Source organism: Suncus etruscus, chromosome 19 (assembly GCF_024139225.1).
Source record: "Suncus etruscus isolate mSunEtr1 chromosome 19, mSunEtr1.pri.cur, whole genome shotgun sequence".
Taxonomy (NCBI): domain Eukaryota; kingdom Metazoa; phylum Chordata; class Mammalia; order Eulipotyphla; family Soricidae; genus Suncus; species Suncus etruscus.
This window is the reverse complement of record NC_064866.1, coordinates 29344474-29359578: the sequence shown is the minus strand read 5'-3', so window position 1 is coordinate 29359578 and position 15105 is coordinate 29344474. Positions and strand designations below refer to the sequence as shown.

At 37.5% G+C, this 15105-nt stretch overlaps 1 pseudogene; it reads left to right on the top strand.

Moving 5' to 3' along the window:
- The first annotated feature begins 6859 nt into the window (after positions 1 to 6859).
- On the top strand, positions 6860 to 14681 carry LOC125997158 (ER lumen protein-retaining receptor 1-like; annotated as a pseudogene).
- The last annotated feature ends 424 nt before the right edge of the window (positions 14682 to 15105 follow it).

Below are 15105 nucleotides of genomic sequence, written 5' to 3'. Positions count from 1 at the left end.
TAATTATGAAGACCACATGAGAGGATAAAAACAAAATATTAAAATCAGTAAATCAACATACCTACTCATACTGTAATTTTTTTAAATCAATGTGCATTAAAAAGTTTACTCTTCCATTTAGTTGTCTTTCTTATTGAGGTTTCCTTATTTGTAGTATGTAACCTTTGGGAGAATTTGTAATTTATTACAGAATCTAGTTTTCTTTGCTGTTTGGTTAGTTTCTATTAATACTGGTCTACCTTTTGACCAAATATTTGGTATTCTGAATGTCCAGAAGTTATCTTCATAATCCATCATGGTGGTGATATGTCAGGCATACTAAAGTGATTACATAAGAGTATTTTTGTCTCTTCTTAAAAGCTCTTAACATAAAAGGAATAAAATGCAGTGACAATCTTGTTCAATGTCTTCAGGTAGAGGTAGAAAGCCTGATTAATTCTAGAAGTCATTTATACTGTGCCATAATTTTTGAAACCATGTGGTTGTTAAGTAACAGTAATATGGAGACCTTTTTTAACCCAGAGGACTCTGGCATTTGAATCATAAGTTTGAGATAGTACAATTGTTTCCAATTGCTATATTGTAAAGATTATAGGCTCTGTGTCTTGGATTCTAGTACTTGGCACAGAATGTAGTTTGCACATATTTAATTTAGGATGAAAGAATGGCTACTACCTTATACCAATCTTATTTTCAGACTTTCTACAAAACGTTTCAAAATATTATTGCAAGGTTTGAATTCTCTGTCTCTGTCCCTGTATGACCTTGAGTCAATCAGTTCATGTCTGTGCCTCAGTTTCCTCATTAATGAGAATAAATATTACTTCATAGGTTTATCATGGGTATTAAATATATCTGAGGTTTTCTTAAAAGATAACATGTAATTGCTAAATAATTGAATGATTACTAGTTATTACAAGCTTTGAATAGTTGATATCAAGATTTATGAATGCTATCAGTGTCTTCCTACTTTCTATAATAATAGTTTTATTCATTTATTAATAGTCAGTCATATTCTAGACACTTCTCAATTCTGGCATTATTAACCCCTTCTAAGGAGGATAGATATCATGATTAAATGTTTTCCTCAGACCTCAAAAGCTAGCAACTAATTTTGATTTAAAGCCAGGTCATTCTGGCCCCAAATTCATGTTTCTTTTATCAGATGACTTAAAGAGATTAAAAAAATTAAATTTTATTATTTTATGATTTACTTTACATGGCTATAACTAATTAATTAGTTGAAGATCCAACTGCATCTCCAAAATTTTAATACAGCACATTGAAAAATAACCCTTTTTTAATATCAGATATTTTAACCACGTGATCAAATATTCATTATTTTAATTGGATAAGATTGCCTTTTCTGGCAATAAAAATTAATGCTTTAAGAGGTTTTATTTATCCAAATTTAATAGTATGGTCAATTTTAATCAGTCCTGGTAATAATATAAATCTGCTTGGACAATTAGGTATATTTTTTTCCTTTTTAAGTTATGATCCCATTTTCCTGATTTAATACAATGAATGACAGTATTATGCAAGTTGTTATTTTTGTCTCTTCATATTTTGCTTTTGTTTCTGAAGAATGATGCCAAAAAAAATGCAAAAAAATCTTGACCCTCTCTGTTTTTGGTTTTGGTTTTGGTTTTTGGGCCACACCCATTTGATGCTCAGGGGTACTCCAGGCTGTGTGCTCAGAAATCGCCCCTGGCTTGGGGGAACCATATAGGACGCCGGGGGGGATTGAACTGCTGTCCATCCTACGCTAGCGCTTGCAAGGCAGACACCTTACCTCTAGCGCCACCTTCCCGGCCCCTTGTCCCTCTCTTATTGAGAGAAATTTCTTAGAACAAAATGATTGAAGATAGGAGATTGTCGGTTCTTTGAAATTTGTGACATTATTGCCTTATTTAACTACTCCATGACTCTTAAAATTCCTGCTCTGAAAAACAGAATAATACCTGAAGTTCTTTATCTAAGGTACTAAATCATTTAGAAAATGGGAATGAAGAGTGATTTGAGCCTACAGTAAAACACTAATGATTCTTGTTTATATATGCCCATTGACTCTGCTAAACCCCAATCTTCACTATTAATCTCAATTTCCTGTTTTGGGTTATGAAAGGTAGATTTATTTATGTCTGTGTGCAAGAGATGCATGGGAGGAGCTCTAACTAGATCTGTATGTTCACTCATACCCTAGGGTTATGCAGATACCCTTCAGCTGGCAAGCCAGAGAAGATATAATATTGCCCATGGTTTTTTTTTTATATATAATCTTTTAAATGCTAGTATAAAACATTCAAACACCCATCACTAAGGTGACCTAATCATAAATAGCAAAAGAAATTTCTGTCACCTGGAAGACTTTGGATTTTGGTTTTCAGGTTTTGATTTTGGTTTGAAGGCCACACCTGACGGTGCTCAGGGCTTAATTCTGGTTCTATGCTCAGAAATCACTTCTATAGAGGCTATAGGGAACATAGGGATTACTCCTGGTGGGGCTTAAGTTCTCCTGCATGCCAAGTAAGTGCTTTACCTGCTGTACTCTCTCTCCAGCCTTAACATTCTTTTTTTTTTTCTTTTAATTCTCTCTCTATGGGGAAGAGTCAGACCCAGCAGTACTCAGGGCTTACTCCTGGCTCTGTGCTCAGCAATTGTTGCTGGATGTGCTTGGAGGGCCATAGGAGTTGTTGGAGTTCTAAGCTGGGTTAGCTATGTGCAAGGAAAGTGCCTTAATCATTGTACTATCTCTCTGGCTTCCAAGTCCCAATGTTCTTAAACTTTGAAATAAAACTCTGAGAATGAATATGAAAAAATTAATCTGAAATATGAATGAATGAAAAATGAATATAAATATGGAAGAAAATCAAAGGTATGGTTTATATAAAACTGGTTTACTTCACTGACACATTTTATAATTTATTTTTTTTCTGATAGTATATACATTATGTGTTATATACCAGTTGTCTAGTCCTTTGAGAACCATAACTCAAACAGATTTCCTTTTTTGTTTGTTTTTGTTTTTGTTTTTGGGCTACACCCGGCGTGCTCAGGGGTTACTCCTGACTGACTGCTCAGAAATTGCTCCTGGCAGGCACGGGGGACCATATGGGATGCCGGGATTTGAACCAACCACCTTAGGTCCTGGATCGGCTGCTTGCAAGGCAAACAGCACTGTGCTATCTCTCCAGCCCCTCAAACAGATTTCTATACATTTAAAATCTCAACATTTTCTACAGCAGTTCCAAGTCCTTCCCACCTCTCAGTTTCCCACCCAGAAGCACAGGGTTCCCAGTCTGAAGATTTATGAAAACACTGTGAGACAGAGGTGAGGTGCACAAGAACAGATAAGAGGATATTTAGAATTTCACTTTAGGGTGAATTGTTTCTTTTCTCTTTTGTATTTGACCTTTTTGTTTTTGTGCTACTTATTTCATCTTTGATTTGAAATTTTTTGGTATATAGTAATGAAATAATTTGATTTTTAGACATGCTTGGGGTGGTTATTACCTTGTAGAGAAGACAAGTTTAGAGGTGGGAAGAAAGGAAGGAGAGCCCTTACTTCAAGGAAATGCCCATATTATAAAGTAAATATTCGGGATCGGAAAGGTGGCGCTAGAGGTAAGGTGTCTGCCTTGCAAGCGCTAGCCAAGGAAGGACCGCGGTTCGATTCCCCGGTGTCCCATATGGTCCCCCCAAGCCAGGGACAATTTCTGAGTGCTTAGCCAGGAGTAACCCCTGAGCATCAAACGGGTGTGGCCCCCCAAAAGAGGTAAATATTCATATACTCATGGTTAGCCTAGGTAATAATTAAATGAATGATGGGTTAGTAAGTTTGCATTTTTTTTTACTAATTTATCTTTAAAATTAGGAAGAAAAACTTACATTAAAAACTTTCTTCTTTGTTTTTCTTTCTTTCATGTTTTTCCTTACACTTTAGATTGTTTATCTGAATTACTGAATGCGTTCAAGAAGAGACGGGGAGGGGGGCTGGAGAAAATGGACAAGGCACTTGCCTTAAATATGGACAACCATATTTGATATACAGCTACCCAAATGGTCCTTGAGAGCTGACAGGAGTGATCCTTGAGTACAGAGCCAAGAGTAAACCTTGAGCTCCGTCTGATGTGGGTCACCCCCCAAAAAAGGAAAGAGAAGCTCCAATATCTTGATACCCATTTTATTCTTGCTGTAAATTAAACAAAGATTAGAAATTCTTGCCTAAAAAGTAAATCTTAGGGAGCTGAAACAATAACAGAGAAGGTTGGGCCTTCTTGCACCTAGCGGACCTGATTTGATCTGCAGCATCCCATCTGCTCAGGAGTAATCCCTGAGCAAAATCAGATGTAAACCCTAAACACGGCCGGGTGTGACCCTCACTCCCGGAGCAGTGGTGCAAACAGTAGGGCATTTGCCTTGCATGCGCTAGCCTAGGATGGATGGTGGTTCAATACCTCCGAGCCCCATATGGTCCCCAAGCCAGAAAGGATTTCTGAGTACATAGCCAGGAGTAATCCCTAGTGTCATCGGGTGTGGCCCAAAACCCAAAAGAAGAAAAATCTTGCTATTAGTAAGATTGAACTTTATTGAACTAAAAATGATGTGTTTCCACATCGGAAGAACATTATGAATATATCTGGACCATTAGGGTTATACCACAGTATGGTGGCAGGGAATGAAGCTTTTTCTTTTCCAGTGAGTCTACACTTCACCTTCTATTCTACAATTAGAGTAAATGGGCTCTTGGGAATTTCTGCTAATAACTTCAACTTTTGAGAATAAAAAGTACATTTTAGACTGTGCGCACTTTTTTTCTTATTAAGTTTATTTTCCATTTCTGCTCTTTATTAAAATTCTCTCTGAATTCTCATTTAAATTCCTTCAAATAAAATACATGCTTGTGACAGCACAGTGGTAGGGTGTTTGCCTTGCATGCAGATGACCCAGGTTCAATCCCGACATCCCATATGGTCCCCTGATGTTCCAGGAGCAATTTCTGAGTGCAGAGCCAGGAGTAATTCCTGAGCGCCACTGGGTGTGGCCCCCCCACCAAAAAATCAAATACATGCTTGAATTTGGAGGAAAACCAGTGGAGTAATTTCTTATACACATATATAGATTTGACATCTTCCCAAGTTAACGTTTCCTATCCTAAGATATATTGTAGATATAAATGACCATTTATTCTAAATATTAGTAAATTTCTAAAATGCTAGTTTTAATTTGAATATGCAGTACAAACATTTACAAATTAAAATATTTTATAAGTACACAGATAATGAATGCCTCATCTTCTCAGTGTTTTTTTTAACATAATAAAGTCATAGAAGCAGAAAATACACTCAATCTATCAATGAGCCTTGTCACTTAATCTTCTAAATTATCTGAAAAGAAACCATTTAGACATGGCTGACACCCCACAGCAATATCATGACAACCATCACTTCCAGCCTGCTGTATTATGCTGCCATCTTAACTGGGATTTCCAAAGTTAACTATGGCTGATCTGACCCAGTCTCCATCTATTAACCTTTCTGATTCGCAAAGGACATTATATCAACCCCCTCTGGTTAAAATTCTTTTAAGATCTTTGCCGGAGAGATAGCACAGAGGTAAGGCGTTCGCCTTTCATGCAGAAGGTCATTGATTCGAATCCTGGCATTTCATATGGTCCCCCGAGCCTGCCAGGAGCGATTTCTGAGCGTGGAGCCCCTGAGTGCTGCGGGGTGTGACCCCCCCCAAAACAAAACAAAACAAAACAAAACAAAATAAAACATCTTATTCATAGGATAGAGGCTCAAAAGCTTAAAAAGTTTTGGCCCCTACAATCTGATTCTGCTTTCATATCCAGCTTCAGCTTATTCCCAAGACCTTTCTTGTGCTTTTCTTTTTCCTGTTATAAGATAAGTCTTTATACCTTAAGTATGGATAAATGTTCCCAGTGCCATCCCCTGCCTGCTCAATCCCTGTTCATTTCTATTTTTCTTGCTTTCATAGTTGGTTTTATAAATGTCCTATTATTGTTTATTTTCTTATATTTAAGGTGTTTCTGATAAGATCCAACATTACTTTGTGTGTCATTAAGTAAAAGATACAAAAAAAAAGGAAAAAATTACAAAGCAAAGAAATGCCAACTACAAGCAAATTATTTAAAGTACTAATTATCTTAAAGGGAAGTCCAGTTTCATAGTGATTAAATCTAACAACAGTGTCTTAGAATAAATTGAATAGAGTAGGTGTCCTGGCATATTTTACATTTGTTTTATATGGTTTGTGTATGTTTTTCTAAAATTAATTATGATATCCCTTCCCATAGTCTCCAAATCAGTTGCAGAATTTCACCACAATTATTTCACCAAAAATGGATAATTAAAGGTCCCTGATGACATATTTCTAAGTCCTCCAAGTCTGCCAGGAGTAACTTTTGAGTTTCAAAACAGAAGGAAGTCCTGAGTGCCTCTGGGTGTGGCCCCCCAAAAAAAGTTTATTTAAATAGCTGTGAGAGAATTATTATTACATATTAGTTTCATGTTAGCATTATTATAAGTCAGCATCTGTATAAAGTTTATTAAATTCACTACCAACCAATAAAGCCCTCACCATACAACTAGGCCACTTATAACAGACTTATTCACCCCACTCTTCTTCTTATCTGTAACAACTAATTTGTCTTGTCTAAAAGTTTGCCTTATATTACTTAGTTTATCCATTTTTCTCTATGTGTAGAGTTATTTTTATTTTGGTAAAACTTTATCTTTTTCTAAATCACCTTGTATAATAGTATAAAGGGTGAGTAACAACACAGTAGCACTTGTTAGTACTGAGAGACTCTACTTGACTTTGAAAATCCAACATGTGGAGTGTAGAATTACTGAAACGAATGAGAGCATTAAAGAATCCTGCAGAAGTTGCAGTGATTTTAAGTAAGATTATAACACATTCTCTTTCCTCTGCAATGGGAAATGAGTTGGGAGATGGGCAGCAGTGGTCTTGTAATACAACTAGAGAAAAAATTTCTTCATAAGCCTTCTGAATATTTTAACTCTCTTGATATCTGAGACAAGCTAAGTCAGATATTTATGTGAATGTTACATCAGCACACCCAGATAGTGCAACATCCTTATCAAGAATGTCAGTAAATAAAAAGAAAGCTGATACAGGTGCTTCCAATTGCATGCAGACCATCAGAAGTTAACAACTCTTATTCTTTTGTCACTTTATAGACAAGCTTATTAGGGCAGAGATCTTCTCTCTCATCTGAGGATATATTTTTAACACTTTTAAAAATAATGACGCAATGCCTGAGAGACAGTATATTGGGTACTTGTATAGTATAGTATAGTTGGTTTGCTTGTGGGCAATCTCAGTTTGAGCCAATCACACCACATATAGCAGATGGCCCCCTGAGTTTTTCCAAGAGTGGTCCCTGAGCTTAGAGCCAGGAGTAAATCAGGTATGTATGTCTTCAACAAAACATTTTCCCTTATATTTATGATGTTTCTTAACTATATGAGAAACCCCTTTTATAGTTTTTGTTTAAACCATTGTAATTAGTTATTCATAGTTGGATTTTAGATATATAATATTTCAGGACCAATTCTACCACCAGTGTTAACCTCCCTCTACCAATGTTCCCTGAGTGCATTCCATACCACCATTGTTCCTACCCCAGCCTGACAAAATTTTTCATTTTTGGTTTTAAAGTTTGGTTCTCATGATTTAATTATTGTTTATTCTGGCTTGGGTATTTACTTCTGTCCTTTCTTAACACCACCAATTCACCTAAGACATCTTGTCCCCTTTTCTCCCCCATCCTTTCATAGTTGTATTTCTCTTCCTCCACTCTAATCGAAATAATAGGTAGGGTGGAGTGCAATATGTAGGTAGAGTGTCTGCCTTGCATATTGCCAAATAGGATTAGAGCCATAGGACCCCTATATAGTCACCTAAAGAAGTTCCCTAAGCACTACAAAAAAATTAACTTAATATAGGTTTTACTGGACTTACTTTCTCTTATAGCCTGATATTGCCAAGATAGTATATACTAAAAAAAGAGACTCACGTATATTCCATTTTATATTTACCTCATGCCAAATAAGGAATAAAAAATAGATATTTATTATGCATTATTTATGTAAGGGTTTGGTTTTTTTTTTATTGTTTTTGTCACACCCAGCAGTGCTCAGGAGTTACTCCTGGCTCTGTGCTCAGAAATTGCTCCTGGCTGGCTAGGGGGACCATATGGGATGCTGGGATTCGAACCACTGTTCATGTTGAGCTGGCTGCTCTCAAGGTGAATGCCCTACTGCTGTGCTATTTCTCCAGCCCCCTATTTATGTAAGCTATTTTAATAAAAATCATATTATATATCCAGATTGTAAAATGTAATAGGCAACTAAAAACTACTGACAGGAATAGTTTATCCAAATCTGTGTTTGAATATCTTTATATTCTGTCATTTACCAGTATTTTTTGTTGTTGTTGTTGTTGTTGTTTTGGGCCACACCCGGCGGTGCTCAGGGGTTACTCCTGGCTGTATGCTCAGAAATAGCTCCTGGCAGGTACAGGGGACCATATGGGACACCAGGATTCGAACCAACCACCTTTGGTCCTGGATCGGCTGCTTGCAAGGCAAACGCCACTGTGCTATCTCTTCGGGCCCGACCAGTAAATATTTTTACTAACTTCAAAATATAAATTTATTTTGCTAGATAACTTATGTGAATCAAGGATATTTATTATTAGTAGACCTAAATATTGCTCAAAGTAATATTGATTATGCCTCACTTATTTTCTTATGGTTCCAGATTTATTTGACAAAATCTTACATTATGAAGCTCACAATCATGGAACATTACAAATTTTAATTCCTGAGTGAGATTCAAGTTTTCTTGTTTGTTTAGAATATAGTTTTCAGGAAGGTAATCATAGAATTATACATTATTGAGCAAGAATTCTTTCAGCCTTTGAACTAATTTACTGACAATTGATAGAACTTATTGGTATGCAGTAATTTTAAGCTATATAGTTATTTATTTATACTTGGAAGGTCACATCCAGCAGTTCTAAGGGGCTACTCTTGACTGGTTATAAGTCATTTCAGGGGTGCTTAAAAATATGTGATGTCACAGGCCAAACCTATGCTTCCCACATGATAAGTATTAATAGGTGCCAAATATAGACAAATAGAAACAAAGTTCTGGTAAAACTAAAAGAGAGTAGATTCAACCCTTTTCTCATCAAATACAAGTTAATAAGGCTGAAAGTTACATAACTTGTGTTTTTGTATGCCTTTAATTTAGGCTTTTATAGATGTATTAGTTATTTCTTTACAGACATGATAACTAAAAATGTAATGTTTTTGTTCTCTTTTTTCTTGATTTATGTGTTAGAGTATGTATATGATAAAATAGTTTAATTACGGTCACAGTCACTAGCACTATATTGTATTTCTGCCCTTCTATCTTTTATTAGCGTTGACTTTGATACTTGTGTCAATATCCAGTCTAAGCTTTTCAACCACTTCTTAGCTACTAATATATAATTATGAGTGCTTTCTAAATTTTACTTTTACTTTTTGTTTCTGCAATTCCCTTCACTCCACTAGCCAGAATGGAAAGCTATACATTTTTTAAATTTTCTATAATAATACTGAGAGCTCTAAGGCCTGTACTAACACGTGAGGGAAAATTAAATCCCTGCTCTTACATATTAAGAACGTAACCATAACAAGACAAAAATAACTTTATAACCCCTGCCCAATGCCACCAGGGGAAAGCCAACCCAGTGTCTAAAAGCCACATCCCTGTTTGACAAAGAGCATGTTCTACTGTGGCTTTTGGTTTAAACTCCTCCAGTCCAGGTACACTGATTTGATGTGAATCCCTCACTCCTTCGACTCCCATCCCACCTGGATAAGGAAAAGTTAGACCCAATGTTGGAGACTGCACAGACACTCATTACTGGATGGGTGAATTAGTATACATATTACTATTGTATGTCATCTATCTCACACACTCTAAAAGCAGTTGGGAAACCTCAGTCTTTTATTTTAGTGCCAAAATGCCTCCATTAGAGTCCTAGCAACTAAAAGTAAAGAAATAGAAACTACATATTCATGTCCTATTACTTTTAGAGGATAATGAATCAGGTCAGTTCTTAGACATTGAGGAATTTAAAACTCCAATTTCAGCATCTACAAATCCCTAAAAATAATGGAAAGCCAAGAAATTCTGCTGTACTGGGAAATAGAGACAGAAGTCCAAGAAAGTCTTTCATAGCACAGTGGCAGGGCATTTGTCTTGCATGTGGCAGACCAGGGAGAGATCCAGCTTCTCTTATTGCCCCAGCATCCCATATGGTCTCCCAGTCTGCCAGGGGCAATTTCTGAGTGCAGAAGCCAGGAGTAGTCCCTGAGTACTGCTGGGTGTGGCCCCCAAACCAAACAATCAATAAATAAATAACTGAATAAAGTTTAAAATAAAAGTCCTTGAGTTCCTCAATACTCTCAAATCTGGATTAGGAAGACCTCAAATCAACACTCCATAGGTTGGCAATGAAAACTAAGCAATTACTGGCAATAAAAATTAAGCACTAACAAGAAGAAAAATTCAATCAATTTTAAGAATTGATTAAAATACAAGAAAATCAATACAAATGGAATTGCAGAGCTAAAGAATACAAAAGCAAGATTGAATTATAACATGAAAAGTCATTTCAGTGACCTTGAAGACAAAATACAACTTATCAACAACAATGCAATGGAAAAAAATCAAAAGAATAGATGAGAATGTGAGGTAATTAATAAATAACAGTAAGGAGAATAGTCTTCAACTTACAAGAAGGAGAGGGAAAAGAGAAAAAGATGATAACACAATCTCTGGAGAGAAGCTTCTGCACAGAGTCAAGAGTACTGAACAAAATAGATCAAACAAAACTAAGAAGACACACTGAACTCAAAATAATAAGAACCAGGGCCGGGCGGTGGTGCTAGAGGTAAGGTGCCTGCCTTACCTGCGCTAGCCTTGGACGGACCACGGTTCGATCCCCCGGCATCCCATATGGTCCCCCAAGCCAGGAGCGACTTCTGAGCACATAGCCAGGAGTAACCGCTGAGCGTCACAGGGTGTGGCCCCAAAAAAAAAAAACAAAAATAAAAATAATAAAAAAATAATAAGAACCAAAGAAACGAACTACTTAAAACATCGAGAGAGAGAGAGAAGAAAGAAGAAGAAGAAGAAGAAGAAGAAGAAGAAGAAGAAGAAGAAGAAGAAGAAGAAGAAGAAGAAGAAGAAAATGTCATACATAGCAAGTAACATAAGAATCAAAGCTGATCTCCCATATAAAATTGTACAAGCAAGAAAAGAGTGGGATATGGGATGCAAGCTGGGAACAGGGGTGGAGGGAGGACAACATTGGTGGTGGGAATGCCCCTGATTCAATGTCACTATGTGCCTAAAATACTACTGTGAATGATTTGTAATCCACTTTGGTCAAAATAAAAATTATTTTTAAAAAAAGAGTGGGATGACTTAAAGTACTGAAGATAAAAAAAAATTTTTTTCAAGTCAGAATCTGCTACCCTGCAAAGTTGCCATTTAGATCTGACAGAGTAATAAAAACATTGTCAGACAAACAAGTGTTGGTGACATTTTCACAACTAAACCAACCTTTCAAGAACTACTGAAAGGTCATCTAAAAAATTAAATGACCAATTGCAAAATCATCTAAATCTGCACACAAAAAAGTGGCAATATATTCCTTTATTTCAGTAATTTATGTTAATAACAGTGAATTGAAGTCTCCTATAAAAAGGTGTAGAGTGACTAGAGGGATTAGAAAACAAAATTCATTTATTTAGTATTTACAGGAAACACCTAAATTGATGAGATGAATACAGACTTAGCTTGAAAGGACTGAACACAACCATACAAGTCAGTGGTAGACAAAAAGAAATGCTATGACAATCATACTCCTATCAAGCCAAATAGCAATCTAAAGAAAGTAATTAGAGGTAAGTACAGACACTAAGTATTTTATAATTGAACAATAGATCAAGAAATATTAACTCTTATCAAAAATCTAAATAAAGGGTCAGCAAAATTTATAAAACTTTTGCTAATAGACCTAAAGAAATGTATTGCCGGAAATACAATAATAGTGGGAAATTCAATACTCCACTTTTGCCATTAAACAGATCAACTAGACAGACTATCAGTAAATATATAGAACCCCTAAATGATAACTTAGAAGAACTTGGATTAATTGACATATATAGACTCTCCAAATCTCAAAAAGCCTAATACACATGTTTCTGTTGTGCACTTGAAGTGTTCATAATTCAGATATACATAAACTTACAATTATAAATATTGTTCCAGGCATCATCTCAGGTCACAATATTATGAAGATAGAAATCAACTAGGCCCCCAAAAATGGAGAAAACAAGTGAAAGTTAAACAAAACATTGCTAATTAACTACTGATTCAAAAAAGAAATCAAGGAGGAAATGTAAATATTCCTGGAAACAAATAATAATGAAGAGAAACTATTAGAGTCTGTTGAGCAGCAAAAGTTTTCTTAAGGGTGAAATTTAAACATCTGGGGGAAGAACATCAAATGAATTCAAATAAAAATCGTACACGGAAGTAAATAATAAAATTTAGAGCAGTGGGGCAGGAGAGGTAGCATGGAGGTAAGGCATTTGCCTTGCATGCAGAAGGACAGTGGTTCGAATCCCGGCATCCCGTATGGTCCCTCTAGCCTTCCAGGAGTGATTTATGAGTGTAGAGCTAAGAGTAACCCCTGAGCACTGCCAGTATGACCCCAAAAAATTAGAGCAGAAATAAATTATATAAAAATCAAGAAAAATATTTTGAAATATCAATGAATCCAGGTCTGGTTCGTTGAAAGAACAAACAAGTTATACAAAACTTTGGCTAGACTCACAAGATTATAAAAGAAAAAATGCCCAAACAAATGGGATGAGAGAGAGAGAAGAGGAAGGATTTCAACAGATCCCTCAAAAATTCAAGATACATAAGAGGTTACTATGAACAACTCTATGTTATTAAATTCAGAACCTAAAAGAAATGGGCAGATTGTTTAGAATCAAATAAATTCCAAAAATTGAATGAATAACAAAGAGAAACCTGAACAAACCTAAGGAAAGAGTAATAATACCATTGGTAGGACATTAGCTTTTCAAGGAATTGACCTAGTTTTGGTGCCTGACACTACATATGGTCCTCTGAGCACTGTCACTAGTAATTCCTGAATGTAGAACCAGGTTTAAGTCTTTAGCACTACTGGATGTGGCCTTCTCCAAAAAATAAAGAAAAGAAAATTAGCCTGAACAGGCTAATTACATGCATGAAAATTGAAACAGCAATTGAGAATTTCTCCAAGAAAAAAGCCCTGGTCCAAATGGGTTCACTGGTGACTTTCATCAAACTTTTAAGGAAGACTTACTAGATTTACTCTTCAAACATTTTCAAAATACTGAAGAAACCGAATTTCTTCCAAATAATTTCTATTAAGGCAACATTACATTAACCCCAAAAGCAGATAGAAATATTACTAAAAGTTGAAGGAGCTGGGGGACTCCCAGAGGAGGCCGGCTGGAGCGGGAGGGGCCAGGAGGCCAAGTGGGGCACGCCCTGCACCCCAGCTCGGTGCTCCCCACTTGGGGAACCTGCGGTTGGGGTTGGGGGGGACAATAGATCGTTCGGCCTAGCCCGGGACAGAGCAGGCTGGAGTAACTCCTGGCCTGGCTGCCTGCCCCTGGCTGTGGGCCCCGAGAACAGGCTGTGGGGCCTGGTGGTGCCCGAGCCCCCTGTTGCCCCCCACACCCCGAGCTGGGGCTGTTCGCCATGGGTCCCCTCATCTTTTCCCCACGCAGGCATTTCGGGGAAGAGCCAGATCCTGTTCACCGTGGTCTTCACCGCCCGCTACCTGGACCTGTTCACCAACTCTATACAACAACTCCATACAACACCTGCATGAAGGTGATCTGCATCATCTGCTCCTTCACCACGATTTGGCTGATTTATAGCAAGTTCAAAGCCACGTATGACAGGAACCACGACACGTTCCGGGTGGAGTTAGTTCCTCGTGGTCCCCACAGCCTTGCTGGCCTTCCTGGTCAACTACAACTTCACTCCGCTGGAGATCCTTTGAACCATTTCCGTATACCTGGAGTCGTTGGTGATCCTGCGGCAGCTGTCCATGGTGCGCAAGACGGTTGAGGCGGAGACCTTCACGAGCCACTCTACCTGTTTGCACTGGATGCGAACGGTCTAACGGCCTTCTACATCCTCAACTGGATCTGGAACTACCACTTCGATGGCTACTTTGCCATCATGGCTGGCCTGGTCCAGACGGTTCTCTACTGCGATTTCTTCTACCTCTACATCACCAAAGTCCTAAAGGGGAAGAAACTGAGTCTGCCAGCCTAGCTGTGGGCCTCGCCTTCCCTCCTGGCAGCGCAGGTGATGGCCTTGTCAACCGACCAGAGCCTTCTGCAACTCCCAACGGTGACATTTGAAAGAACCAACCTCTCCCCGTAACCCCCTCCTGCCGACTTTCAGTGGGTAGTGGAGAAACCACGTCCTGGGGAGCTCAGGTCCTGGGCTGTTTGCAATTTCTTGCCTTTTAGAGAAGAAGAAAAAAACGGAAAAAAATAAAATAAAATAAAAGATCTTTCCAAAATTTCACTTTTTTTTCTTTCTGATAATTCTTTTCTGTCTCTTTTCTGCCACCCTCATTCCCTTTTTATACGCCGTTTTTGGGTGTCCTATTTGGAGATGTCCCCACAATGCACACAAGCTCCTCGACTCCCTCCTGAGACCCTAGCTCCTTCTGGGAACCCAACAGATTGCCAAATATTCAACCTGCCCGCCTGTGACCTCCCACTGCCGTTGACAAAGAGGGCCCCCTTAGGCTCTCCAAATATCCAGGCCAGAGAAGGGGAGTTGGTGAGGACAAACTCCCCTGGTATTTTCATAATAGATTTGCTTTTCTCACTCTTAAAAATAAAATAAATACAATAAAATTTTTTCAAATCATTTTCCTAATTAGCATTGATTAAAAAACTCAACA